General features: G+C 37.4%; 2 pseudogenes; one reads left to right on the forward strand and one right to left on the reverse strand.

Annotated features, from left to right (window-relative positions):
* Positions 1-2,142: 2,142 nt before the first annotated feature.
* On the reverse strand, positions 2,143-3,068 carry LOC138147640 (ARL14 effector protein pseudogene; annotated as a pseudogene).
* A 1,128-nt stretch (positions 3,069-4,196) lies between these two features.
* On the forward strand, positions 4,197-5,127 carry LOC138147691 (olfactory receptor 10G7-like; annotated as a pseudogene).
* The last annotated feature ends 3,011 nt before the right edge of the window (positions 5,128-8,138 follow it).

Genomic DNA, 8,138 nt, shown 5'->3' on the forward strand with positions numbered 1-8,138 from the left:
CTGGGAAAGTCCTTTCTTCACAAAGAGGGGTGGCAGTAGTGCTCTCTCTCTCTCTCTCTCCTTCCCTTCTCCTCCTTCCTTCTCTTCTTTCTAGCTAGCTTTCTGATGCCTCCTTTTCTATTGCCTTTCTGTTTATTTTTCTACTGCTTCAAAATCGTCACCTACCAATGCTTTCTCAGGTCTTCAGCAAAACCACCCATCTTAAGAATCTCTACATGCATTGTCTAAAAAACCTGCAGAATTCTCTTTGTGTGCCATCTTTGTGATGTAAGATGAGGGGTAAACCTTCCAGATATTTTCCTTGACTCTTACGTGCCATTGTTCTACTCACTATGGCTCCTACATTTCCCATCCCCTTCTTCTCACCCCTGATTTCTACCATTCATCAAATTCATTTCTTACTACCACAAATTTTTTTCTGCTCCTCCAGATCAGATCCCTAGGAATTTTCTCTTTCTTTCTTTCTTTTTTTTTTTTTTTTGCTATCATGGTATTTATTTATTTATTTTGTGTTAAGTATATGCAGGGTATACAGCTTAGATACTATGTGGAAGAGAATAGAATCTGTAGATGGGGATAGAGCACCCACAGGAATGAGAAGAAGGCAATTAGATATCAAAGTTTAAGTCAATCTTGAATTAGATCTTCCTGGACACAACAGCTTTAACCTTCAAAGCAATTCCCTTCTCTGTGAATCACCATAGTTCTTATTACTTTCCACAATGAACTGACAAGTCTTCTGAAGCCTCAACTAGGAAGAACTCAATACCTCCCTCTTGAAGTATGTAAGTACACAGCAGTAAGATATTTGAATATTTAATATACTTCTGACAAGGTACAATACCTATTTGAATAGTACCTATGTTACTTATATAAACACAATGCTCAGCAGAATAGATAAAGAACCAAAGACTTGCAAACAATTGCTAAAAAGGATTTCCCCACATCAACAGAGCAAAATTAGCCAAGTCTCATCAAGGATTTGGAGATTACAACTAGATTCTCTAATACTAGACTCTACCAGTATGATATTCATTGCAGAAGCATAGCTATTAATTAACAGACACTAGATTTGTGGAAAGTCAAATAAAACTACAAAAAATATAACTTAATTATGCAAAAGTGCAATTGAATTAGCAACATCAAAACATGTACCAGAAAACACAAATCTGGATACTTAACATTTATAATTTCAATTCAACTTTTTACCATGTTAACACTAACTTTTCTTTCACAAGTCATACAGAACGGAAATTAGCATTTATAGTTTCAACATCTGCTTTATTAGTAGTCAGGTCTCCTGAAAGGTCTAGCAGCCACATAAAAAGGATTTGTGGATTCATTGTTTAAAAATGTACCAAACCTCAACAGCCTTGCAAATTACCATTCAGGAAACTAGAATTTCTTACTCAACTCTTTAAAGTGAGAGTCCTTTGGGAGGCACACTCTTCAAAGCCAAATCTGCAAGAAGGGATATTGAGTGTTCTTTAGGTAATTGTCCAAGTAAATGTGCAAAAAAAAAATATATACAACTGATTAGGGAAGGAAGGTGGGTCGGGAGAGGTGGTTTTAAAGAGTTGAATTTACATCACAACATTTAATTTCAATTTAGAAAGCCAAGTGCTAAATTAAGTGAGCTATATTTGTTTAGAACTTATTGGGCTATAGTTTAAATTTAAAATATTAAGAACCTCTAATTCGACAGAAAGCAGGGTAGAAAAGAATTCTTAGGACAGTCTTAAAAAAATCGTGTTTTCATTATTTGTTTCTCTACTCAAAGGGAATATAATCTGATAAAGTGCTTTGAAGATTTTGCCCCTCACTGTTTATTAATTCATGAGTAACTAATGCCAGAATGGTTTTAACAGTTGTCCAAAGATCAATTCTCCTTGTACAGTCAAGCACTATTCCCAACTACTAAACTTCCTTATTTATCCACAATAAACTTAAGCTGATTTTTTAAAGCCTGTCTAAATGTACACAAAACAATGAATTCTGAAACACCTAGCACAAAACATTCACATGTAATAACATTTTCAATCTTTTGTCACTTGTTTATCATGCTTGAATTCTGAGTGTACAGTAGAATTTTAGAGCTACAAGGAAATAGAGCAGCTCATTCATCACCTTCAAATTACCCCCCACATGCTTATTATGAATAATCTCCCCTCCTATTTCAATCTGCCCATAAATCCATTTCTGTCACATTGGCATTCAGCTCCACACTTGTTAGAACCACAATTGGGACATGCGGAGAAGCACCCGAGGCAATCTTCATCAAGGCAGTCACACAGATCCATACCACGGAGTATCAGGAGGCCCTGGCTATCATAGACTTTGCTCTTGGGTGGTATCACTTGCCTGTCTGAATTGGTTGCCTTAGTCTGTCTTCTTTTCTCTCTCTTACCAGTTTCTGGAGTAAATTCAGTTTGCTTTCCTGGATTTGCAAACTGCAAGGACCGCAAGGCTTTAGCAGTCCTTCTGTCTGAATCAGCTTTCCATTTTTGTCGATCTTCAGATTCAACATCCACACTTCCATTGATTATCTGTGTGCATTTTGGACAAAGGTTCCAACCAGGTACAAGTTGTCTTCCAAACTTGGCACTTAGGAAAGTGGCATCATCTAAGTCAACTGCATGCAAATTTTTCTTTGCAAACGTTTTGTGTATGTTAAAAGGATCACAACAAGACTTTTCCAAGTCCTCAAATCGATCAATGTAAATTTTTGTATGATGGAAGCAAATTGCATTGTTTCCAGAGAGTGTCATTCCGGTTCTAAGCTGAAGTAAAAGCGCATCATTTGATGACAATTCTTGCAAAGTCTTGAAGCCAGTATGTCGAATATAGTATGTCTTATGACATTCATTGGTAGCACGAAGCTGAACTCCAACTGAACAGGGATCCACCTTACTTCCTCAGAACAACGTATTTCACCGTTTTAAAAATTCTGCCTAGGTTTTTTCTGCAGCCTCTCGTAGGTCCTATTGAGGAGCACCCTTGCCCGGCTCCAGTCCACACTTCTGCCGCGCGGTCCCCCGCACCTCAGCCCCTGGGCCCGTAGCAGCCATGAAATAACAGCTTCTGCCTGTAGCAACCAGCAACTCGACCAGCTCGCACCGCCCACCGCCACCGTGAGGACTGATCCCTAAGAATTTTCAAAGTTAACAGGGATAGAAAAAGGAGAACAGGAAAATTCAAAATTTCATTTAGAATTATCCCAAAGATGCTTTCAATTTTCATTCAGAGAAGTGTTTATTTATTATTACCTTTTGTATTCTGTCCTTATGGTGGATCTTCTTTCTTTCTCAAGGAAAGTATTTTAGTTTATCTTTCAAAGAAAAGTGAAAAGAATCCTTGATAAAAAAAAATAATAATTGGTATTCTGAGAAAGGAGAAATATAATCTTGTTTTTCCTGAACTAAGTCAGATATATCAGAGATGGTCAGAAGTGAATATGTCTATGACCTTTCTCAGACCTCATGCATGATAAATAATTATTTATGTCTTTGTCTCATTATTTGTTGCATTGCTAATAAATTGTATATACTACTATGATACTTCTTTAAGCCTAGAAAATTAGAGGGCTTAGTACTGAGGAAAACAAAAAGTTGTTAGAAAATATTTCTCAAGTATATTTAACAAATAATATTATTCAACTGGGTTAGTAACCTAGATCTAATTAAGTAATGAGAGAGTTGTTCCAAATTTAATTAAGAGAGAATACTTAAAAAATCCCTGGAGGCAGCTAGGTGGCACAGTGAATACAGCACTGGCCCTAGAGTCAGAAAGACCTGAGTTCAAATTTGGCCTCAGACACTTGACACACTAGTTGTGTGACCTTGGGCAAGTCACTTAACCCCAATTGCCTTGCATTAGCCTCTCCAAAATAAAAAAAAAAAAATCTCTTCATAGACTTAGAACCTGATAGGAGAATAAATGAGTTAAATGGATGTGTAGAAGATAAAAGGAGAGGTACTCATACAAGTCACACATAAGGAATATCAATTCTCATTCACTGCTACAATTTTAGGTTTACATATTATTTTCCCCAAGATAGTATAAAACTCTTGAGGCCAGGAACTATTTTGTTTTTCTGTTTCTATTTCTAAAGCCTAGTACAATGCTTGATAAGTGTTTAAAATGCTTGTCAATTAATTGAATGATTTTCCCTTCTTTAGGAAGAGGCCATTATCTAAATGGACAGACAGAATGAAAGCCTCATGACTACATTCATCGTCACAGGAATTCCCCATGCACCTGAATTGGGGAAACCCTTATTTGGGATCTTAGTGATATATGCCCTCACTTTGGTGGGGAACCTCCTCCTACTGCTGGTGATCAAGATGGACTCCCATCTTTGCACTCCCATGTATTATTTCCTGGCCAACCACTCCTTCACTGACATGTGGTTTTCTACTGTGACTGTGCCCAAAAGCCTCATGGGTCTACTCTCTGCAGATGGTGTGGCCATCTCATTTTGCAGTTGTGTGGCCCAGCTCTATTTCCTTCCATTGTCTGGGGAACACTGAGTGTTTTCTCTATACAGTCATGTCTTATGACCGCTACCTGGCCATCACTTACCCTCTGCAATATGCTATGATGATGGGTGGGAAAACATGTGCCCTTCTGGGGGGAGGAACATGGCTCAGTGGTGCTATCCAATCAGCAGCCCAGTCAACCCTGACCTTCCATCTGCCCTACTGTGGCTGCAACCAGATTGAGCATTACTTTTGTGATGCACCTCCTATTCTCAAATTGGCCTGTGCAGACACCTCAGTCAATGAGATGGTAATCTTTGTCAACATTGGTGTGGTGGCCTCTGCATGTTGCTTCCTGATTTTCCTTTCCTATGTGTCCATTGTTCGTGCTATCCTGGAGATCTGCACAGCAGAGGGCAGATACAAAGCCTTCCAGACCTGTGCTTCCCATTGCATTGTGGTCCTCTGTTTCTTTGTGCCTGGTCTCATAATTTATCTAAGACCAGGCTCAAAACATGTTATGGATAGGATTATAACCATTTTCCAAACAATGATCACACCCATGCTGAATCCCCTAGTTTACACACTAAGGAACAAGGAAGTAAAGATGGCTTTGCTCAGGTTGAAAGATGGAGGGAATTTTGTATAGTCTATAATCACTAGGAAAATGCTCCCTTAGTTTTTTTTTTAATATAAAGTAATGAACTTGTTATAATTGTACTTTCTTCAGGTCATATGGCAGTAGAAATCATACTAATCTCTAAGGCTAAGTCACTAAATAAATATTTGACCTTGGATTTTACCTCTATGGACCTTACTTTCCTCATCATTAAAATATGCATGGAAGGTGTGGCCTAGAGAGTTTCTAAGATTCTTCTGGCTTTAACTTCAAGATTCTGTGATAAATTCAGGAATCTTAGAAGTCAAAGATTTATATATTCTAGGGAGCAAAAGGCAATGCATGTCCTAGACAAACATCATAAAGTAGGTAAAGTTTTTTTTTTTTTGCAATATCCTTTCACCTTCCATTTTTGTAATCCATCTCCCTGTGTGTTAATGGTCTTTCTACCCTATCCAAATCTATATTTCTCTGGCTAGCAGAAGAGAAGAATTTGAAAAACTGAATTACTGATATGCATGCAGATTAAAGTGGGAGAGATAAACTGGATATGCTACTAATCCAGAGATATTTTTATTTTGAATAGGGGACAATTCCTTAACCCAGGGATGAGTAATCATTTCTATATGGTAGGACTCTGAAAATCTAATTGTGGCCCACAGAGGAAAAAAATCAGGCCAGTGTACAAATATATTTTTCTATTATGATAAAAATTAAAAATATTAATTGTGTTCATTTTTAAAGCAATGTTTGCAGCCTAAGACTGCTCTTAACTTGTTTTCAGCTTTCTCATATTGGAAATACAGTAGTAGTCCTAAAAGGGGAATGTCATTCTCTAGGAGAGTAAAGAGGTTAGAATGAGATTTTAAGCATAACATTCTAGAGTAAAAGTTTCTAACTTGTGTATAATGGATCCCTTTGACAATTTGGTGAAACCCTGGACTCCCTTCTGAGAATAGTGCTTTTAGATGTAGAAAATAGAGTACATAGAGTACAAAGGAAATTAATCCTATTGTTAATTAAACATTTAAAGAAAAACATGTTCATGAATCTCAGGTTAAGAACGCCATTCCAGAGTGGATTTTTTACTTCCCTGTGACCTTTAAGATTTAATAGCTCTAAAAAGATAAGTTTAAAATCAGAGAAATGTTCATCCCTAATACTCACTGCTATGATTTGCCAAAGAATATAGACTTGTAACTTCCTTGTTTGCAACTTTCTAATGTTTTTGGATGTGAATTCTCTTTTAGCATTTTTGGGTTGGCTGCCTATTGTGAATTTGCAGGAGCATATGGACAAGAATAACCTAGGATAGGCAAATATGAACAGATATCATTGGGGAGAATAGCCATATCATTGGTATCCCAGACTCATTTCAGTATTAGAAATGTTTCATTTGGACACAAAAACAAATGACTTCATAGGATAGTTACCAAGAAATAGCAAATAGAGTTACTTTGGATAAGCAAATGTTGCAATTCATTCTTAATTTTTTAATAATGAAATTCTTTGAAATTAGCCAGATTGGTCCTCATGTAACACATACTCAGTCCATCCCCCAACCTACACATGACACCGTTCTAATTTGTCAAGACCTGATGGAACTTGTCCTTTGTAGGAGTAGAATTTGAAAATCATTGCCTTAGTAATCAATAAGGGAAGCTTTGTGGTGCAGTGGATAGAACACCCAGCCGGGAGTCAGTACAATCTGAGTTAAAATCTGGCCTCAGACACTTTACTAGATTTGTGACACTTAACCCTTATTTATTTCAGTTCTTCATCTTTAAGATAAGAACACACTGCAGAAAGAAACATCAAACCACTTTGCCAAGAAAATTGCACAGGTAATATCTATTGGGGTCACATAGAGTTGGACATGATTGAACAACTGGACAACAATAGCAACAATAATTGTAATCAATAAACTATTGAGTGATGCCTTTATTGTCAGCTTATTACTACAAAATTACCTTCAGATGACTTGACGTACCTAGCAAAGTGCCTTAAATATAGTAAATGTTTAATAAATTCTTGTTGCCATGGATTGACTTTACTTTGGTCAGCTTGGGTTAGATTGTTATTCCTCCTTTGCTTTTAATCTCCTGTAAACAAAGGGACATCACTCCATCAAAAATGTACCTGAAGTGGCTAGGTGGCACAGTGAATAGAGCACCGGACCTGGAGTCAGGAGTACCTGAGTTCAAATACAGTCTCAGACACTTAACACAAAACTAGCTGTGTGACCTTGGGCAAGTCACTTACCCCAATTTCTCTACCTTCCCCCCTCCAAAAAGGAAAAAAAAAAGAATATACCCATTGTTTGCTTCTCTGGAGTCTGTAAAAGATGTAGAAAAGTCTTAGATCATCCAGATACACAGAAGAAATGAGCAGTAACTAATCATTGAAAGGTTGTAACTTCAGACAAACTGAGACTACTGCAGCCAGTGCAGTTGGTGGGCTAGCAAGAGGTGAGAATAGTGAGACATGGGTGTAATCAATAGTCTGTTTATTACAGAACCATTTCATACAGAGCCAAAGATACAAGGGGCTCACAGAGTTTATATGCCCCCCAACAGAAGGTCTAGGTAACCCAAAAGAATGCAGATAATGTACAAGGACCCTCCCTTGATCTTGTTTACTACTAACACTTGCTTAAGGTTAGTTATTTATTAGGGTAATATCATAGGACCATATCAGGAGGCATAAACAAAAAAGATTACATGTCCTCCTGCTTATCTGCACTGTAACCCTGCAGATAATTGTATAGGGAAGGGGAACATTTCATTAGGTGGTCTGGGGAACCCCTGAAATTCTCTACATGTGACCTAGTTAAGACTTTAATTTAGAAAGACTAAAGTCACTCACTACATCCTGGGCCATTGCCAGTTGTTTTGACCTCTGTCTTGCCACTGGACTTCAATGACTCTCCAACACAGAGTGAGACTGATGACTCTTCAGTTTTGCTCAACTAATATACAATTAACCCACAAGTCAAGACATCTCCTTTGTGATGTCATTGATCCTTTTCAAGAACAAAGGAT

Source organism: Petaurus breviceps, unplaced genomic scaffold (genome assembly GCF_028583685.1).
Source record: "Petaurus breviceps papuanus isolate PSGF00001 unplaced genomic scaffold, PetGlider_PUasm1.0 90804, whole genome shotgun sequence".
Classification (NCBI taxonomy): Eukaryota; Metazoa; Chordata; class Mammalia; order Diprotodontia; family Petauridae; genus Petaurus; species Petaurus breviceps.